Source organism: Podarcis erhardii (assembly GCF_964252035.2).
Source record: "Podarcis erhardii genome assembly, chromosome: 13".
Taxonomy (NCBI): domain Eukaryota; kingdom Metazoa; phylum Chordata; class Lepidosauria; order Squamata; family Lacertidae; genus Podarcis; species Podarcis erhardii.
Window position 1 is genome coordinate 48,054,057 of NC_138502.1, and position 21,287 is coordinate 48,075,343.

Here is a 21,287-nt window from a genome sequence, read left to right on the forward strand (position 1 = left end):
ACTGTGCTGGTAATTTTTCACCACTTGTCAAAGTCAAATGAGCTTTTTGGAATTGTGGTTGCTGAATTTCCCTGCCGTTTAATGCTATCAGCAGCAATAAACCTGCAGATCCTCTCCTTCGTGGAATACAGAACAGTAGGTGTTCTTCATATTCAAGAAGACGTTGTTTTCATGCCACTGCAGCTTTCGTGGGGGATACTGGTTGCATTATACATTATAAGAGAGAGAGAGAGAGAGAGAGAGAGAGAGAGAGAGAGAGAGAGAGAGAATGAATGAGAATGCAGGTCTGCATTTACCAATATGCTAAGCATATTGCTGGCTGGTGACAAGCTACACATTTCCACCATGGGGAAAAAATGAAAACACAAGTTACAGTATCTGTAATAGTATGGGAATAGAATGGGATTCTCCCCCCCCCCCCCCAGTTCCCAGAGTGGTTGTAAACAATCAATCCTTATTCCCAGAGAACGCTGGGGAATGTGTCTCTGTAAAGAAATAAGGTATCCTAAAATCTCTAAACACCCTTAACAAACTACAGTTCCCAGGATTATTTGGGGGAAACCATGATGGCTAAAGTGGTATGGTAGTGCTTTAAATGTATGGTGCAGAAGCCCGTGCAAGCGAGAAAACTGGGAAGTGTGTTCCAATTGTTTATTGGAAGATATTGCCTGTTTACCTGAACACTGGCATTTGCATGTATGGGACCCATATTGTAGATTCACAGATATGTATTTCTTACAATTCTCTGAGAGGTTGATTCACATTGCTAGTACTCATGTCAGGTGAAATAGATGAAATTGCTCATGGAGCCCCTATTCAAGCCACTGGTGAGTCTATTGTGCATTGCCCTTGGGTATTGTTATTCAAAGTATACACCTGGCTCTTACTCCCGGGGCTATTGCTCACCTTCTCCCATTCAAAGCAGGGAGCAGGCAGAGTTCTTTACCATCAATGAGTTCCTTAGTCCAATGGCAGATCCTTCTGTCTTCCGTCTCTCACTGGAGGGAAGAGTCTGGACCCACAATATCTTCACCAACTGTCAGAGGTCTGGAAAAACTGGCTGCCACACACAAGGCATCTCTAATTACACTGTATTCCTGCATGTATTTCCACCAAATTGGGATACAATGTGTGCTGAAAGGTCAGGTATGAATATAACAAATAGATTGATAACAATGGGCTGCATTCAGTTAACTTTGCTGCGCTAGCAGAAGCTTGTGCAAGGACTCCCATAGTGCAAAGGGGCTCCCCCCATCTCCTCCTTGCACATGCCCCTTGTGCTTCCCCAAAATCCACTCTGGAGCACCGGAACAGGAAGAGAGAGGAGATCATTCTGTTTGGCATGCATTAATGCCTTGCACTTATGGGACAATCATTTTAGAATGACGTTCAATTTCACCCAGTGTAAAAATGCACACTAGAAGGAGCTGTGGTTTTTAATATTGGAGATAGAATTAACAGCATACTAAATCAGCACCACACAAGGGTCAGCCTAAGAATTTTTTCTGGTTGAGATGAAGGATAAGATGAAACTTCACATATCCGAGTAGACAGCTAGTTGACTCTTAGGTCAATGTCAGAGACCGGCCACCACATCCAAGGGCATCAGACTAGCTTAGGGGTTGCAGGGCACATTTACGTCTTACCTGGTATACTTAACTATGTTCCCCAACACATTGCCCCCTCTTTCTGAATTCTGGCATCTGTTGCCTGAGGTTGCTATTCCACTTTGCCTAATGGTAGGGCCGGTTCTGCGAGTTTTCCCGTGCTATCTCATTTTTTAATACTTTCCTTTAGTGCATTTTGACACATGAACCGCTATATATGTCAGGTTGGTTAGGACGATCTTGTTGTTTAAAGTTAGCCTGAGAGGGGTGAGGGAAGAGGGACATATACAGGCTACTGGTTAGCATCACCCAGCAACTTTTCCCGCTTCTATAATCATTGCTCTCTGGTCATTCATTTAACCTCTGCTACAAGATGCCCAGCTTCACTCTGGGAGCTAATCATTGTGGGAGATGGAGCTGCACGTATTCCAAGGAAAATGGGATAAAGGCAGTAGCAAGTGCATCTTCGATTTCACCTGCCTGATGAAACTGTAACCCTTAAGGCAATCATTATTTACATCAGACTATACAGGTGATAGGTGAGAATCTGAATCTTGAAATGATTGCAGCTTCTCTCCCTCCCCGCCGCCACCTGTTCTACAATCAGGCTATCAGTTACCAAACTGGACTGAGTACATAGGAACTATCAGTATTGTTTCTTCTGTCAAGTCTAAAGTAGCACCTTACACAGTTTGAAATGAAGCACGGATAATTTGGGATCTGCTTTAACACCATGTTCCATGACAGCTCTCATTACTGCAGAGAATTCTCACCTTCAAAGTTAAGAACAAAAACTCCCCTGATTGCCTGAACCATATTTCTTTCGGTGCTGTTATACTGATGTCAAAGTTTTCATCTGAAGAACATGCAGGAAAACACCGTGAGGTTTTAAAGCGGTGATTGTACTCACACCCAGCGTAAAGAAGTGAGACACATGCATTGCAAAAACTAGGGCCAAAATGTAATTCACACGAAGGAGCTTGCAATGCCTTGAATTTTTATTATGGTATAAGCTTTGGTGGAATAGAAAATCCCTCCCTCTACCCACCTAAAAATTAAAAAAGCAGGAAGAGCAGATATCCCCCAGCTTCCTTAAGTAGGAATGAATCTCTGATTATCAAAAGGGATATTGGTGATTTCCTCATCGATGGTGCCTGGGCAGGCTAACCGAAGTCAACATCCACTGGCGGTAGACCCCAGACCCCCACCATCTTAACCATAGCCCACTGCCCAAAGACCCCATCCAGCATAGCATCTGACTGAGCTGGCTGGACAATGGACATTGTGTGTATTTCATGTGTATTCTAATGAATTGAACAGAGTGATAAATGAGGACATGGAGAGATGTGTATTAACTTAACAGTGCTTAGCTTATTTATTTTTTTAATTGCTAAGCTATTGGGACACTTGGAGGGCATGCAGAAGGTGTGCTGTACCACTGAATTTAGGACCTCTCTTTCTCACAGGTTTCCTATTTCTTTCAAAAAAAAATATTCATTTTATAACACAAATAAAAAAGACAAACACAAAAAGAAAAACAATACGAACAAATTCTTGTCATATCCTTATTTTTCTAAACATTGTTAAGTGGGCTTCCCCAAGTCCCACCTATCTGATTTTCATTTTACTTCATCTTTAGCAGTTTACATATATCATAATTTCTAACCATCTTTTTTTTTTTAATCACACTTAAAATAACTTCACATTTTATCACTTACAAATAATACTATTTTAAAATACCCTATCTTCTACTTCTAACCCTACAACCTATATCCACTTCCAAAGCTATTCTAAAGTTTGAATATTAACATATATATTTTTCAAATATTCCTTAAACTTCTTCCAGTCTTCTTCCACTGTCTCTTCTCTCTGGTCTCGGAGTCTCCCGGTTTCAGTACATCTGGCTTTCTGTTGCATTGTGGCTTTTGTCTATGACACTGAATTGCACAATGCAAACACTGAATAACCTGTTCCCTATAAATATTACCAGGACTCTGCTTTTCTTCTCTTCCTTCTTTTTCTTTGCAAATCTTGCCTTTGAGATCACATCCCTGTCAAGTTCTAATATATTCCGAAGTAATTCTACCCCACAAAAAGCATTCGCACAACAATGCTGCATGTTGTTGTTCAACCAAATCTCCCTAAGGCATGGTTGGTTTTCAAGTGATCCATAGCAGATGACAGGTTCTGTATTATACTGCCTTCCCTTTGATTGAATGCCATTGCAAAGGGCCCAGTAAGTAGAATTCTGTCAAAAGGAATATTCTTTCTGGCAGTCGATATTTGAAGTCTGTCCAGTACAAGTTGAGCGAGGTCAATTTGCCAGTACAGTATTGTCAAGCTCAGGTCTCGCAAATATATTCCACCCCACACACATTCTTACTTCCCACACTGCCTTACATGTATCATATTCAAGCAGGCTTGAGATGGAAATACAGTGGAATAAAGTAATACCATGTTTTTTGCTATGCCAGAGCTGTGCGAAATAGTTGTCTTTTTTTTTTTTTAAGTAATATTTATTAGCTTTTCAACACGGAAAAAGTTACAAAAATAGTGAAAAGAAAATACAAAAAGATACAAAACCAGAAAAGAAAAGAAAAAATAAAAACAGTTAAAAATACATCCCTCTTTCTATTATCTTACCGCTCTTTTACTTACTTTCATGACTTCCTCACGCCTCCCTTTTTTGTATTCCAATTAATAATTGGTTCAGCAAATCCATACCCTCTTTATTTACTCTTAAGTCTTTATCTTCACATCTTATAACTTCAAATTTTCATCTAATATCAATCCATTTTTACATATCCCTATTTTATCTTATTGCTAAGACTGCTTCATTTCATTCCAACATCATTAACATTCAATAATTTTACAGTGTTTCTGTAAATAGTCTTTAAATTTCTTCCAAACTTCTTCCACCAACTCTTCTCCCTGGTCTCGGATTCTGCCAGTCATTTCTGCCAGTTCCATATAGTCCATTACTTTCATCTGCCATTCTTCCAGAGTGGGTAGATCTTGTGTCTTCCAATACTTTGCGATGAGTATTCTTGCTGCTGCTGTAGCATACATAAAGAAAGTTCTATCCTTCTTTGGCACCGATTGGCCGACCATGCCCAGGAGAAAGGCCTCTGGTTTCTTCAAGAAGGTATACTTAAATACCTTTTTCATTTCATTATAAATCATCTCCCAGAAAGCCTTAATCCTTGGGCACGTCCACCAAAGGTGAAAGAATGTACCTTCAGTCTCTTTACATTTCCAACATTTATTATCGGGCAAATGATAGATTTTTGCAAGCTTGACTGGTGTCATGTACCACCTATATATCATTTTCATAATATTCTCTCTTAAGGCATTGCATGCCATAAATTTCATACCTGTGGTCCACAACTGTTCCCAGTCAGCAAACATAATGTTATGTCCAACATCTTGTGCCCATTTAATCATAGCAGATTTTACCATTTCATCCTGAGTATTCCATTTCAGCAGCAAGTTATACATTCTTGATAGTACCTTAGTTTTGGGTTCTAGTAATTCTGTTTCCAATTTTGATTTTTCCACCTGGAAGCCAATTTTTTTATCCAAATTGTATGCCTCCCTTATTTGAAAATAGTGAAGCCAATCTCGCACTTTATCTTTAAGCTTCTCAAAACTCTGCAATTTCAATTTATCGCCCTCCTGTTCCAAAATCTCCCAATATTTTGGCCAATTGGCCTCCATATTGAGTTTTTTCAGAGCCTTCGCTTCCATAGGTGATAGCCACCTTGGGGTTTTATTTTCAAGTAAGTCTTTATATCTTGTCCAGACATTAAACAATGCTCTTCTGACAATATGATTTTTAAATGCCTTATGTGCTTTAACCTTGTCGTACCACAAATGTGCATGCCACCCAAAAACGTTATCAAAACCTTCTAAACCCAAAATATCTGTGTTCTCAAGAAGCAGCCATTCTTTCAGCCAGCAAAATGCTGCTGATTCATAGTAGAGTTTAAGGTCTGGCAGGGCAAATCCACCTCTATCCTTTGCATCAGTTAATATCTTAAATTTTATTCTGGGCTTCTTGCCCTGCCAGACAAATCGAGAAATGTCTCTCTGCCACTTCTTGAAACAGTCCATCTTGTCGAAAATTTGCAATGATTGAAACAAAAACAACATTCTTGGCAATACATTCATTTTTATAACAGCTATTCAACCCAGCAAGGAAAGCTTCAAATTTCTGTGTGAAATAGTTGTCAGTCCTTGCTCTGCAAATGTTTGTGCACAAGTTCAGCTCTATGACACTTCTCATGGTTCCCCTTTTCAAAATTATAATAAAAGTAAAGGTAAAGGTACCCCTGACCGTTAGGTCCAGTCGTGGACAACTCTGGGGTTACGATGCTCATCTTGCTCTATAGGCTGAGGAGCCGGCGTTTGTCCACAGACAGCTTCTGGGTCATATGGCCAGCATGATGATGGTGATGATGGTGAGGATGATGATGATAATAATAAATTTATATACTGCTTATTTGCCAAAATGGCTACTAAGCATTTCACGCAATCCGTTGTAAAAGCCAGTGTGTAAGAGCCAGTATGGTGTAGTGGTTAAGAGCCGTGGACTCGTAATCTGGTAAACCGGGTTCGCCTCCCCGCTCCTCCACATGCAGCTGCTGGGCGACCTTGGGCTAATCACACTTCTCTGAAGTCTCTCAGCCTCACTCACCTCACAGAGTGTTTGTTGTGGGGGAGGAAGGGAAAGGAGATTGTTAGCCGCTTTGAGACTCCTTAGGGTAGTGATAAAATGGGATATCAAATCCAAACTCTTCTTCTTCTTCTTCTAAAACACTGCATTTCATTTTTCTTTGCTTGCACAATACTCTTGCATAAAGTGTAAAAGAGCCCCAAAGCAGAAGTTTCCCTCTGTTTGCAGAAGGCCACCTTTAGATCCAACCTTAGTTGTGTGTGCTTTTCACAGCACGGTGGCTGATGTCTCACTGTAGTGCTTATCAAGCACTATTCTGAAGGAACTACAAGAGACAAGAATGGAAATGGAAATGGTTCCACAACTCACATGGTCTTATTCTCTGCGGATTTATTCTGCTTCGACTTTAATCTTCTGGTCTAACGAGGGGGGGGGGAGGAATAAACAATGATTTCAATAATAATCAGAACATTAATAGCAATGGCAGAAAATCAAATGAAATTGCCCGCAAGTTTTCAGCACTCATTAGTATGAGTCACATTCCTTTCCCAATGCTGCTCCCCTCACTCAATAGATTAAATACAGGGGAGAAAATGAACACTATTCCCATCAGTCAAATTATGTGACAGTCATTCCTATGCAACATGAATCAGTCCATTTAAATGATAAAGTGAAATAAAGATGCAAGAAGCCACAGTAATGTTGGGCCACTGGTGATCAGAAAGATCTGTTAAAAGGATTTTGTATCTTCCATGTGGCGCATGCTGCCTGTTCAGCATCGCAAGAAAGCACCCAAAGGAGGCCGAAGGGTACCAGGATCAAATAGCAGCAACAAGGGTGAGCAAGTCAGCTCAGAAATCTTCAGGAGTGTGGTCAGGGTGCTAGTATCTTAGCTATACTTGCGCCACAAATGGTACAATGGCTGCTACCACCTCTTTCTATGAAGAAATCTGTTCCTCCTGCCCCCCTTTTTGAGTAATTATTTTTATTTTATTTTATTTCCATGCTTAAGTAAAGATAAAGGGACCCCTGACCATTAGGTCCAGTCGTGACCAACTCTGGGGTTGCGGCGCTCATCTTTCTTTATTGGCCGAGGGAGCCGGCGTACAGCTTCTGGGTCATGTGGCCAGCATGACTAAGCCACTTCTGGCGAACCAGAGCAGTGCACAAAAATGCCATTTACCTCCCCGCTGGAGCGGTACCTATTTATCTACTTGCACTTTGATGTGCTTTCGAACTGCTAGGTTGGCAGGAGCAGGGACCATCAAGGGGAGCTCACCCCATTGCGGGGATTCGAACCGCCGACCTTCTGATTTCCATGCTTATTACATACAAAAAAAGGGAACAATACTGAAAAGGGGGTGCAACTTAAGAGGGGAATGGAAAGGAAAGAAAATGAAATTTACACAATCTGTTACAAAGATAAAAATTATGAAAAAAATTATGATTACAATTTCATGTTACAATAAAAGTAAAAATCTCATTATCTTTTACACCCGACTTCCCATTTATTCCTTGATTCTTTTTACATAAATTTACTGCCATATCAAAATACTATTTTTTATGTTAATATTTTCACAATTTATAAAGGTTTATATTTATATAAGCAATTAATAAAAACTGCTGGGATCACTCAAAAGCTGCTACAGAATTTAACATATTATAATTTTGTTTAAGATATGTTCTGATGGCCTCCCATTTTAATACAAATTCAATTCTCGGTTTATTTTTTCAAGTAAACTATCTAATTCAGCATATTCAGTCAATTTTTGTATCCACTCTTGTCTAGAAGGAAATATGTCACTCCTCCACCTTGTAGCTTTAGGAACTCTCGCTGCCACTGTTGCATACAAAAAAAAAAAAAAAAAAAGATATATATATATATATTTTAGGAATATCTGAGTCTGCAATGCCCAACAGATATGCCTCTGGTTTCCTAATAAATGAGATTCTTAACATTTTTTTTTCTACTTCAAAGCGGATTTCCTCCCAAAATTTCTTAATTTTGCTACTTTTCCACCATATATGGTACAGTGAGCCTGTTTGGTCTCCACATCTCCAACAATTACTTTTGCCTCCTGCCTCCCTCTCAAAGGGAGATGGGTCAAAAGACCTATCTCTTACATGCACATATCTTATATGAAGAGCCCCAGATTCAGTCCCCAGGAACTTTGCCCAAGGAATTGGAGAGTGGCTAACTTTATGACTGGAGATGACTGGGCTCTCTAACTTAGAGACAAGTGAATGTTCCTCACTCTAACCTGTGTTACAGCCCCCCCCAAATTCCAACTTAACTAAGGTTACCAGACATCCCCGTTTCCCAGGGACAGTCCCTGGATTTACAATTCAGTCCCCTGACAAAATCCATCTATTCAGTAGGAAGTTGAAGTGTCCCCAGATTCATTGAAAAGAAATCTGGTAACCTTAAGCTTAACTGAATTTCTAAAACGAATTCCAGAACTGGAATTCATTGCTGGTTGCAGCTTCCAGACTCTTCATGTATTTCCCAGAACCCATCCTGTATTAGCAACGTAGATGTAAAACACTGCAGAAAGAGTAGTCAGTGTGATAGCATGCAACATCAAGATTGTTGTTCTGTGACATGTTGTGGATGTGCTCATATGCCCCTCCATAGTCACCTACGGACTCACTGTTAAAACCGTGTTTATGGAAGACAATCTTACTCGGCTATGAACAGGGCCGGATTTAGGTTTGATGAGGCCCTAAGCTACTGAAGGTAATGGGTCCCTATATATATATATATATATATATATATATATATATATATATATTACTTTTAAACCTTACAAACAAGAAGAAAAAGAGAAAAAGGAGAAAAAGAAAAAAAAGAAAAAAAAGAAAAAAAAGAAAAAGAAGACAAAAGAAAGAAAAAACAATACAATACAATATATAAACAATACACCACACAACATTAACACATTATACTAAACAAAACAGAACAAAAACAATTTAAAAACATACATCATACCATTTCAATGCCTTATCTTTCATTCCCTTGTTTCATCGACTTCCTCTCACCTCCCTTTTTGTATTCCACTTCTATTAATTGTTTCAGCAATTCCTTTCCAGGGGCCCTTTATATGTCTAGCTGTCATTGGTCAACAACAAATTGTCACTGTTTTTTGTGGTGAATATATAAGGTAAAGGTAAAGGTACCCCTGCCCGTACGGGCCAGTCTTGCCAGACTCTAGGGTTGTGCGCTCATCTCACTCTATAGGCCGGGAGCCAGCGCTGTCCGCAGACACTTCCAGGTCACGTGGCCAGCGTGACAAGCTGCATCTGGCGAGCCAGAGCAGCACACGGAAACGGCGTTTACCTTCCCGCTGGTAAGCGGTCCCTATTTATCTACTTGCACCCGGGGGTGCTTTCGAACTGCTAGGTTGGCAGACGCTGGGACCGAGCAGCGGGAGCACACCCCACCACGGGGATTCGAACCGCCGACCTTTCGATCAGCAAGTCCTAGGCACTAAGGCTTTAACCCACAGCGCCACCCACGTCCCGGTGAATATATGCTATATGGTAATTTATGGATCTAATAGGTATCTAAAGCCATTTGCACATAACAAAATATGTATTTTATCAAAGTAATTGTTGAATTGAAATACAATTAAGAAGAAGCATATTAATGATGAAATGGGGGGGGGGGAGTGGGACCCTAAGCTATAGCTTGTTTACCAGTAGCTTATACATATATCCGGCACTGGCTACGAGTGATCACCAAAGAAGAAGAAAGGTGTTTCGGATATTCCAGTTGCCACCAGCCTATGAGTTTTTATACTCCCTACTCATACTAAAATAGCAAGTCAGGTAGAAGGTTCTGAAATGTTTCTCCCAACTATGTCATTCTTTATTTGGAAGAGCATTCCAACTTTTGATTCAGGCACCTTCTGTCTGACATGGTAGAGTTCAGCAACTGGCACATCAAATGGGTTGTCTGCTTCTCTGTTTTAGGTGTTGGGCTCTCTCTCTCTCTCTCTCTCTCTCTCTCTCTCTCTCTCTCCCCCTCCCCCCCCCCCCCCGGGATAGGTGTGGAAACACAGTAATAAAATATTGCTAGCCTTATTGAAGCAAACTGTGCACATCTCCCCATCTTGAAATTTCACATAAATGCCCAATAGCTTTGGCTTCCTTGGGGAAGTATGATGTGTTTGAACTGACCACAACCATGTTTTTCAAGAGTTTTGGCCACTTAAGTCATTGTTGTAGTGGCTTCGTATGGCATATTTCCCTACTAGTTTGGTAATTTTGGGAAGTCTGTAATCAAGTAATCTCCACCTGGCTTGGAGAGAGGACAATGCTTGGGTAGGAAATATATGTACAATTGACCCCATCAGTTCCAGATTGTAGGTCAAGAAGCAACAGAGAAATGGATCTTGGTGGGGCCCTCTGTTAGAACAAATATAAATTATTTTAATCTTTCCTTTCTTTAGCTTAGAAATCAGGCTCCACAAGTGTTTATCTACATGCACATTAGCCTTTAACAATTAAATGTTCTCATCAGCAAAAGATTCCCCAGGAGGCAGCATCAAAATTAGCATAACTTCATGGCAAAGTCTTAAATATTTATATCTGCCTTTCTCTTCTATTATGCAACAGGGTGACATTTGATTCATTGGTGGCTGCTATTATGGGCAAGAAGGGCAATGTCCCACCAGTCTCTCCAGAAGCTCTGCCTTATGGAAAATAGAGGGGACCTGACTTGGGTTTGGGAGTCATTCACTGCAAGTCTTGCACAGATGTTCCTGCCCCCATTATTCAAATATTTCCTGATTAAAGAAATGCTCATCAGATTAGTCTAGTGGGGAAAAGAGTGCAACAGAACACTGTGATGGAAGCCAGAGTGCACTGAAATGCTGTTTACCTTCCCACTGCAGTGGTACCTATTTGTCTACTTGTACTTGCACTGGTTTGCTTTCAAACTGCTAGGTTGGCAGGAGATGGGATGGAGCAACGGGAGCTCACCCCGTTGCAGGGATTCAAACTGCCAACCTTTTGATCAGCAAGCCTCTCAGTGGTTTAGACCACAGCGCCACCCACATCCCGGGGGAGCCTGTAACAGCCAGGAGATGAGAGTCAGAGGCGGGAGAAGCTGCAGGATTGGAGAGTGAAGAAAATGTGAAAAAGGAGGGGGAGAGAGGTCAGGCTGGGGGAGAATCAAGGGCTTCCACACCTCCTCCTCCTGCCCCCACCTCTCCTGCTCCCAGGACTGCAGTTTCTTGAAGATGGACTTCTGGCAAGTGATGGGCTGCACCTCACAACGGTTGGGAGGAATGTTTTTGCCAAAAATCTCAGAAACCTCATCAGGAGGGCTTTAAACTGACTAATGTGGGGGAGGAAGACAGTGCTCCTGAAGGTAGGAGTCTATCAATTGATGAAGATGATCATCCAAATGTCATAGACCAAGTGGAGCAAACAGCACACAGACCTAGTGGTGGGAGGAAAAAATCCTTAAATAAGAGACACGGGGGAATGATTAATGGACTTCAATGTCTGTACACTAATGCGCAAAGCATGGGAAATAAACAAGATGAGCTTGAGCTCTTGGTACAGCAAACTAAATATGACATAATAGGCATCACTGAAACCTGGTGGGATAAGTCCCACGATTGGAATGTAATAATGGAGGGATACAATCTATTTCAGAGAAACAGACCAGACAAGAAAGGAGGAGGAGTGGCGTTATATGTCAGGGATGTGTATACCTGTGAAGAGATCCAAGATTTAGAACCTCAAAGCCAAAGTGAGAGCATTTGGGTCAAAATTAAGGAAGAGAAGAATAACAGTGACCTCATTGTGGGAGTTTATTATAGATCCCCGAGCCAAACGGAGGACATAGATGGTGCCTTCCTGGAACAGATGGCCAAGCATGCAAAAGGAAGGGAGATAGTAGTAATGGGGGACTTCAATTACCCGGATATTTGTTGGATGTTAAACTCAGCCAAGAGCATAAGGTTAAACAGATTCCTCACTGGCCTTGCAGACAACTTCATTGTCCAGAAAGTGGGAGAAGCAACAAGAGGAACAGCCATTTTAGATCTGGTCCTAACCAATGTTGATGACCTGGTTAGTGGGGTAGAAGTGGAAGGATCATTAGGCGCGAGTGATCATGCTCTTCTGAAGTTTACTATACAGCGGAAAGGAGCAGCCAAGCATACTAGGACTCAATTTCTTGACTTTAAGAAAGCCGACTTCATAAAACTTAGGGAAGTGCTGGGTGAGATCCCATGGACAGTAATACTAAAAGGAAAGGGAATTCATGATGGCTGGGAGTTTGTTAAGAGGGAGATAGTAAAAGCACAACTTCAGGCAATACCAATGAGACGGAAACATGGAAGGTGCCTAAAGAAGCCAGGGTGGCTATCTAAAGAACTTTTAACTGAGTTAAGATTAAAAAAAGGATGTGTACAAAAAATGGAAAAGGGGGGAAACCACCAAAGAAAAATTCAAACAAATAGCCAGCACGTGTAGACACAAAGTCAGAAAAGCTAAAGCACAGAATGAACTCAGGCTTGCTAGATAGGTTAAAAGCAACAAAAAAGGCTTTTATGGGTATGTTCGTAGCAAAAGGAAGAACAAAGAAACAGTGGGGTCACTCAGAGGAGAAGATGGTGAAATGCAAACAGGGGACACAGAAAGGGCTGAACTCCTCAATGCCTTCTTTGCCTCAGTCTTCTCCGATAAAGAAAACAATGCCCGACCTGAAGAATTTGGAGCAAATGATTCAGCAGAGGAAACACAGCCCAGAATAACTAAGGAGATAGTACAAGAATACTTGGCTAGTTTAGATGTATTCAAGTCTCCAGGGCCAGATGAACTGCATCCAAGAGTATTAAAAGAACTGGCAGATGTGATCTCAGAACCACTGGCAGTCATCTTTGAGAATTCCTGGAGAACAGGCGAAGTCCTGGCAGACTGGAGGAGGGCAAATGTTGTCCCTATTTTCAAAAAGGGGGAAAGAGAGGACCCAAATAATTACCGCCCAGTCAGTCTGACATCAATACCAGGGAAGATTCTGGAGCAGATCATTAAGCAAACAGTCTGTGAGCACCTAGAAAGGAATGCTGTGATCACCAATAGTCAGCATGGATTTCTGAAAAATAAGCCATGTCAGACTAACCTGATCTCGTTTTTTGACAGAATTACAAGCCTGGTAGATGAAGGGAACGCAGTGGATGTAGCCTACTTGATTTCAGCAAGGCATTTGAAAAGGTGCCCCATGATATTCTTGTAAAGAAGCTGGTAAAATGCGGTCTTGACTATCCTACCACTCAGTGGATTTGTAACTGGCTGACTGACCGAACCCAAAGGGTGCTCATCAATGGTTCCTCTTCATCCTGGAGAAGAGTGACTAGTGGGGTGCCACAGGGTTCTGTCTTGGGCCCGGTCTTATTCAACATCTTTATCAACGACTTGGATGATGGACTCAAGGGCATCCTGATCAAATTTACAGATGACACCAAACTGGGAGGGGTGGCTAACACCCCAGAGGACAGGATCACACTTCAAAACAACCTTGACAGATTAGAGAACTGGGCCAAAACAAAGAAGATGAATTTTAACAGGGAGAAATGTAAAGTATTGCACTTGGGCAAAAAAAAAATAAATGAGAGGCACAAATACAAGATGGGCGACACCTGGTACATGTGAAGAGGATCTAGGAGTCTTGGTTGACCACAAACTTGACATGAGCTAACAGTGTGATGCGGCAGCTAAAAAAGCCAATGCAATGCTGGGCTGCATCAATAGGAGTATAGCATCTAGATCAAGGGAAGTAATAGTGCCACTGTATTCTGCTCTGGTTAGACCTCACCTGTAGTACTGTGTCCAGTTCTGGGCACCACAATTCAAGAAGGACACTGACAAACTGGAACGTGTCCAGAGGAGTGATACCAAAATGGTCAAAGGCCTGGAAACGATGCCTTATGAGCAATGGCTAAGGGAGCTGGGCATGTTTAGCCTGGAGAAGAGGAGGTTAAGGGGTGATATGATAGCCATGTTCAAATATATAAAAGGATGTCACATAGAGGAGGGAGAAAGGTTGTTTTCTGCTGCTCCAGAGAAGCGGACACGGAGCAATGGCTCCAAACTACAAGAAAGAAGATTCCACCTAAACATTAGGAAGAGCTTCCTGATAGTAAGAGCTGTTCAACAGTGGAATTTGCTGCCAAGGAGTGTGGTGGAGTCTCCTTCTTTGGAGGTCTTTAAGCAGAGGCTTGACAACCATATGTCAGGAGTGCTCTGATGGTGTTTCCTGCTTGGCAGGGGGTTGGACTCGATGGCCCTTGTGGTCTCTTCCAACTCTATGAGTCTATGATTCTATGACTAGAAGAACATTGAAGCAGGAGGGATAGAAGCAGATTACACACTGGAGAAATCATAGACTGCTTGCACACAGCTTGGATAGTGGAGATACATAAACTGAAATCAGGTGTGGGATCTCTCTGTTGTGGCAAGTGTCTCATCAGGTGCACAACCTCAGAGTAGCTGAGAGACATGCCTTTTCTTAATTGTAAGTGTACTTTTGACAATAAAGAGTTAATTTCTTCCTCTGGACCTTCCTTGTCTGACAGCGCCATGGCATCTTGTAAACATCACAGTCAAATGCAAGTTGAGAGGTATATATGGCTTTTAACAGAATCATCCATATTCTTGATCCCTTCTTACATTAACACCGATCATAGCAAGAGCAGAGCCGGAAATCAAGCCCATTAGAGATTTGTCAAACTAGCTATTTGTGCGGACATGACCCTGGGAAAGTTTCAGATTAATTCCTGCTGCGATGTGACTTATTTGCAGCAACAAATGCAAACACTCTGCCAGCTCTTTCCATACCATTTACAAGCGAAAAGCTGCTTTCATTTGTTTGTTTTTGTCTTTGCAGGCTGTTACGAAGATGACAGATAGTGATGTATTCATTATGAAAAGTGTAGGTGACTCTAATGCACTACACATCTCCATGCTTGCTGTGTTATTAAACTCGGTGATTTGTTCTCTGGGAAAGTACAAAAGGCAGGCAATGTATCAGAACACTATCTTGGAAAATGGGAGATGCGGAAATATTAAAAGTAATTGCAGATTCTTTGAATAATTGCCTCCAAGATGGTACTTATCAGCATTTTACAAGTAAAACACAAGGATGTCAAACTCCAAGTGAGCAAATTAGTAACAGTTACAGTATTTAAGCAAACTGCTCTTCCCTGATCTGAAAGAATAATGTGAGAGTGTTTGGCATTAACAGCTGTATCATCTCATATGTACAATATGTCAGGCATTCACAAGTGTGCTACATGCCACTAAAAGTTCCATAACACAAGGGATGCAACTAATACCCAGGGTTTCGCATTCCTAAAGTGAAATTGCATAAGCCTTTGCTGTGCTGATGGATGACACAATAAAAGTACAATGGCAGGACAGAACGGATGGTGCAGATGGATGGCAGGAAACAGCAGAGGTCTTTGAGGCTTCAGTATTAGGGTCTAGATGCACAGGAAAATATTTGACCATTGAGAGGCAATGGAATTGTAATTTCCAATGCATGCTAGTTCAATTAGGGTTTGTCTTTCTGTGCTTTCTTGAAGAACTGTGGAAAAGGTCCAGGCTTTTCTTGGGACTTCTCTGGGAAAGTGTAACTGATTGCAAGGTGAGCTGAGGTTGGAGGATTAACCCTATCAAAAAAACTACGTATCTGCAAAAGAAGAGAACAAAACAGCTACATGTTTCACAACATGGCATGTCGTTAAACCAGTTGAGCAGATTGGGGAGGACTGAGAAACAGTCAAATCATTGCATTTGTTAAAACATTTATATCCCATCTCTCCATCCCTAAATGGTTCAAAGGATCTGTTGTTGTTGTTGTTACTGTTGTTTAGTCGTGTCCGACTCTTCGTGACCCCATGGACCAGAGCACGCCAGGCACTTCTGCCTTCCACTGCCTCCCACAGTTTGGTCAAACTCATGCTGCTAGCTTCAAGAACACTGTCCAACCATCTCATCCTCTGTCATCCCGTTCTCCTTGTGCCCTCCATCTTTCCCAACATCAGGGTCTTTTCCAGGGAGTCTTCTCTTCTCATGAGGTGGCCAAAGTACTGGAGCCTCAGCTTCAGGATCTGTCCTTCCAGTGAGCACTCAGGGCTGATTTCCTTCAGAATGGATAGGTTTTATCTTCTTGCAGTCCATGGGACTCTCAAGGGATCAAGGGATCTAACAACCCATTAAAAACAAACATTTCAAGAAAAACAGCCATCAAAGAGACCCATCAAAATAAGATGGCAAGACTGCAAACAGTATACTAATGGAATGACAGGAGTAGCAACACTTATCAGCAAAAACAACACACAGAGGAGCGAAAAGTCTTCAAGGACCATCCAGGTTGAATGTCCATTTAAATAACTCTTCCTGCATCCATATGCATTGCGTGGTCAAGCGGAGTCCCCAGATCCCACGCGGTCCCCCCGTCATGTGGAATAACGACTCAAGACAACGTGCTATGGGATTAAATTGGCCACAACTTTATTAAATTTCAAATGTGACTAGACCTTGGCTCAGGCATTGGGCGTTCTCCCTCCCCAGTCCCCAGCTGGGGACCGAGGGAGCATCAGGATTATCCAGTGTGTGTGGGGGGGGGGCGGCTCTGGAGAACATATGTTCAAGCAGAGATAGCTGCCCCCGTTACGCCGCCGCCACAGGGGAGAGCAATGATGACCTCTCGGCGTACGGTCAAAGCCTCCCTTCAGAAACCCCTTTAACGGGGAACCCTGGTATCGCCGCCGCAAAGAGGAAGATGGACTAAAGGATTCCGCCCAAGGCCTGATACCGCCAAAGTTGTGACGTTTTGTTACGGGAAAGGCGAAACCTGCCAATGCAGGGAAATTCCTTTCCGGCCCTTTAACAGCGACCTTAACGTAGTAGCGCCCGCATACCTGTGAAGAAAAGTTAACCTGCAAAACCTGTGAAGAAAAGTTAACCTGCAAAATAAGACATTAACTGAGGGTGGGTAGGGTGGGAGAAGCTCTGGAGCCAAGTGAGGATTCCCAGGTAAGATCCTCCCTCTATTGTGGGGGCAGGTAATCCCTCCCCTACCTGGCCTGGTCTCCTTGGCAACGCTTCCCCCAGGTGGGATTGGACAACTGACTGAGGTAGGCGGAGACCTTCAGGTATCCCACCTGAGGGAAGGCAAAGCCAAGCCTATGCTGTTGGAGCCGCTCCAGATCTAGGGGCTGCATGCGTCCACGCAAAGGGTGCCCCCCGTTTTAAGCAAGGAGCGGTCATTGCATACATAGATGGGAATCTTTGTGCATACTGAGTGCACACTGAGATTGGGTGACTGTTTCTCCTCACTTGGAAGAGCTCCTCATGCATCCATGAATGCATGCATAAGACACTTTCCAACGCAGCGCGAAGTCCTTTCAACACACATCAGGGTCACACAGCAGTTTTGCTTGGCAGGAGGGCTAGCCCATATGGCCCCTTGACTTGCTCCACACATTCATGCAAACTCACCTAGTACCAATGTGGCTTCTACAAATATGTGGGAAATACGCTTTTCAGCTGGAGCTGTGCTGAACATTTCAGCAAAGCTTTCTTTCAACCTTTCAGTGAGCTGCTTTCTATTTCTGTGTTGGTCGATGTGAGAAATCCACTTATGGGACAATTTCTTAACTTCATAGAAACGCTTTTTAACTTCCTTTGAAATTCATTGTGTGTTTTGCCTCAGCAGGGAGGGAGTCCCAAGCTGTACTCACATTTTGCTTTAGATGGAATTTTGCAGCAGCTTGAAATAAAATATTTTTAAAACTCAGTAAGATAAACATAATAAACAAAAAACCAAATAACCAGCCATGTGCCATAATGTCATGAACATGAAATTGATCAACAATGAGTCTAATTTGGGATCCTTTTATTCAAAGCATGCCTGTTCTTAAACCAAAATGAAAAATACAAGAGCATTGGGGCACAGAGAGCAGTTGATGGCACTTAGCTGGAAGAAGTTACAGATACAGTCAGTACAAATAAATTGCTCAGTATAACAACAGTGCACTGAGTATGCTCATTCCATTTACCAACATTTTGAAATATATAGCAATCTGCACTAATGCACATACATTTGAACAGAATTGTAAAAGATACAAATTGGTCTCTGGTGCTACACATGATCAGCATTTTTCCAGCTCCTGACGACTGAAAGACATGTACATTTGGTTTTTTAAAAATAAAATTGGATAGACACACAACTTGTTACACCCCAAAAGGCTGGAGTCTCCTTTTCCAGCTCTTCAGATACAGAACTGTCTGTTGTAAAGTGGGGTGCATGGGTGCCCTAGCTGTAGCATCACAGACCCTCCAAGAGCCCCTTTTTTCCAGGGACAGTCCCAGATTTACAGAAGCCATCCCTGTTTTTGATTTGATCCCAGAATTTCATGCTTTTACTTTGTTGTTGTTGTTTAGTCGTTTAGTTGTGTCTGACTCTTCGTGACCACATGGACCAGAGCACACCAGGCACTCCTGTCTTCCACTGCCTCCTGGAGTTTGGTCAAATTCATGTTTGGTAGCTTCGAGAACACTATCCAACCATCTCATCCTCTGTCATCCCGTTCTCCTTGTGCCCTCCATCTTTCCCAACATCAGGGTCTTTTCCAGGGAGTCTTCTCTTCTCATGAGGTGGCCAAAGTATGGGAGCCTCAGCTTCACGATCTGTCCTTCCAGTGAGCACTCAGGGCTGATTCCTTTCAGAATGGAGAGGTTTGATCTTCTTGCAGTCCATGGGACTCTCAAGAGTCTCCTCTAGCACCATAATTCAAAAGCATCAATTCTTCAGCGATCAGCCTTCTTTATGGTCCAGCTCTCACTTCCATATATCACTACTGGAAAAACCATAGCTTTAACTATACGGACCTTTGTCAGCAAGGTGATGTCTATGCTTTTTAAGTTGCTGTCTAGGTTTGTCATTGCTTTTCTCCCAAGAAGCAGGCGTCTTTTAATTTCAGGACTGCTGTCACCATCTGCAGTGATTATGGAAACCAAGAAAGTAAAAATTTGCCAGGAGGTGATGCTTTTATTTAGGACGTCCCTATTATCATTGGAGAAATGTTGGAGGGTACAGATTTATGCAACCCCTAAGCCAAGGAGATAAGTAACTATACAACCTTTAGAAGATATCTGAAGGCAGTCCTGTATAGGGAAGCTTTTTTTAATAATGTTTAATGTTTAATGTTTTATTATATTTTTATATATGTTGGAAGCCACCCAGAGTGGCTGGGCAACCCAGTAAGATGTCTGTGGTATAGATAGTAAAATTATCATTAGGGAATGGGACGTTTTCATTGGAGAAATGTTGGTGCGTATGGCATCACCTTCTGAGCATCTGCAGTGGTGGTTCAGTACTGCAATGCAGCATGGACCAGACGTGCAATACCCTCTGCCTGCAAACAGAAACTTCCTTGGGCTTTGTGACCCAAGTGTCCTGGTGCCTTACAGTTTGTGTGTGTGTGTGTGTGTGTTGGCAGGGAATGGAAATAAGGAATTAGCAGGCCTTTTGGAAAGCCCTCATGAAAGCTTTCTTGCAAGGAGCCTTTTAGCAAATGCCAACACTCTGAGAATAATCAACTTATCTAATCCTGCTGCTTCGTCAGGCTTCAGTTCCCCAGACTCTCCCTTTGGATAGCGGGCCTTCAAAATTGCCTTGAAGGTAAGGATTGCAATTACATTTGGCTAACAAGCCCCAGTGTGTATCCTGCTCGGGGAACACTGCTAAATTTTAAGTAGTAGAGGTTCGAAATCCAAGTTATTATCCCATCATTATCAGCGTTATAACATTCCCTAGCTAACAATAAGCGGAGGCATTCTTTAAAAAGGCTATGCCTAGAGTAATATAAACAGGACAGATTTTATAGATACATATGAAAAGGGAAATTCACAGGGAGAAATTAAAAGTCACAGCAAGATATACTAGCACCAAACTCTGACTTTCATAACAACCTAAGATGTTGATCTCAAGGAAAGTTTATGGGAAGGAAACTCAACCGTGGCAATAAATATTCGTGGTGGCATTTAAGAGGAAGGCATTCTAATTTCCATATAACCTTTTGGAATTCCCTCATACAACAAGATAATTTGCAGAATATCTTTATATCTGGTGTCTGTTTATAAAGACTGCCTTCTAGATCACACCAGGGGACCACCTAGACCAGAACTCTATCTCATACTGTCCCTAAACATGGAGAATGCAATCAGTCGTTGTGGGTAATAACTTTTGTGAGGGGCCAGAAATCATGGCAATGCCATGGGTGGCAACCTCTTCTTCTTCTTTTTAATAAATATTTATTAAACATTCAACACATATTACACAACAGTTTACCATGTTACAATTTACGCATGTACACTACATGGAAAAAAGTAAAATACAACGAAAAATAGCGAGAGAAAAAGAAAATAAAGAATAAAGATAAGAAGGATAAAATAAACTTCCGATTGTTCTCAAAAAACTGAATCTCATTTGTAATTTTTTACACAGTATCATGTTATTGTACTTTGTTTCCTTAATTTACTTCAGAGAAAGATTCTTTAGTTTATTATCTATATATTACAAGAATCATTCAAGTTCTGCCAGGAGATTTTTGCTATCATGGTAGTTTTTCAAATATTCTTTAAATACTATCCCTTCTTTATTCACCCTCTGCATTGAGTACCCTCTAACTCTCCCCGTCATTGTTGCCATTTGGATGTATTCTTTCATTTTTACCTGCCATTCTGACCTACAGTGTAATTTCACTCTTCCAATTCATTGTGAGCAGAATCCTGGCTGCAGATGTTGCGTACATAAAGAGTGGTCTTACTTTTTTCTTGATTTCAGTTGACATTATCCCTCATAAGAAGACCTCTGGTCTTTTTGTGAATGGGAATTTGAGTACCTTTTTAAAAATTCATTATATACAATGTCCCAGAACTCTCTGATTTTTTTCACATTCGCACCGCATATGCATATATGA

At 41.8% G+C, this 21,287-nt stretch overlaps 1 long non-coding RNA gene across 1 annotated transcript in view; it reads right to left on the minus strand.

Annotated features, from left to right (window-relative positions):
- Positions 1-20,913, minus strand: part of LOC309327236 — a 621,761-nt gene extending 600,848 nt beyond the window's left edge. Inside the window, exon 1 of the long non-coding RNA XR_014150462.1 lies at positions 20,704-20,913. This is a non-coding gene — a long non-coding RNA (uncharacterized lncRNA). The remainder of the gene's footprint in view (positions 1-20,703) is intronic.
- Positions 20,914-21,287: the final 374 nt, after the last annotated feature.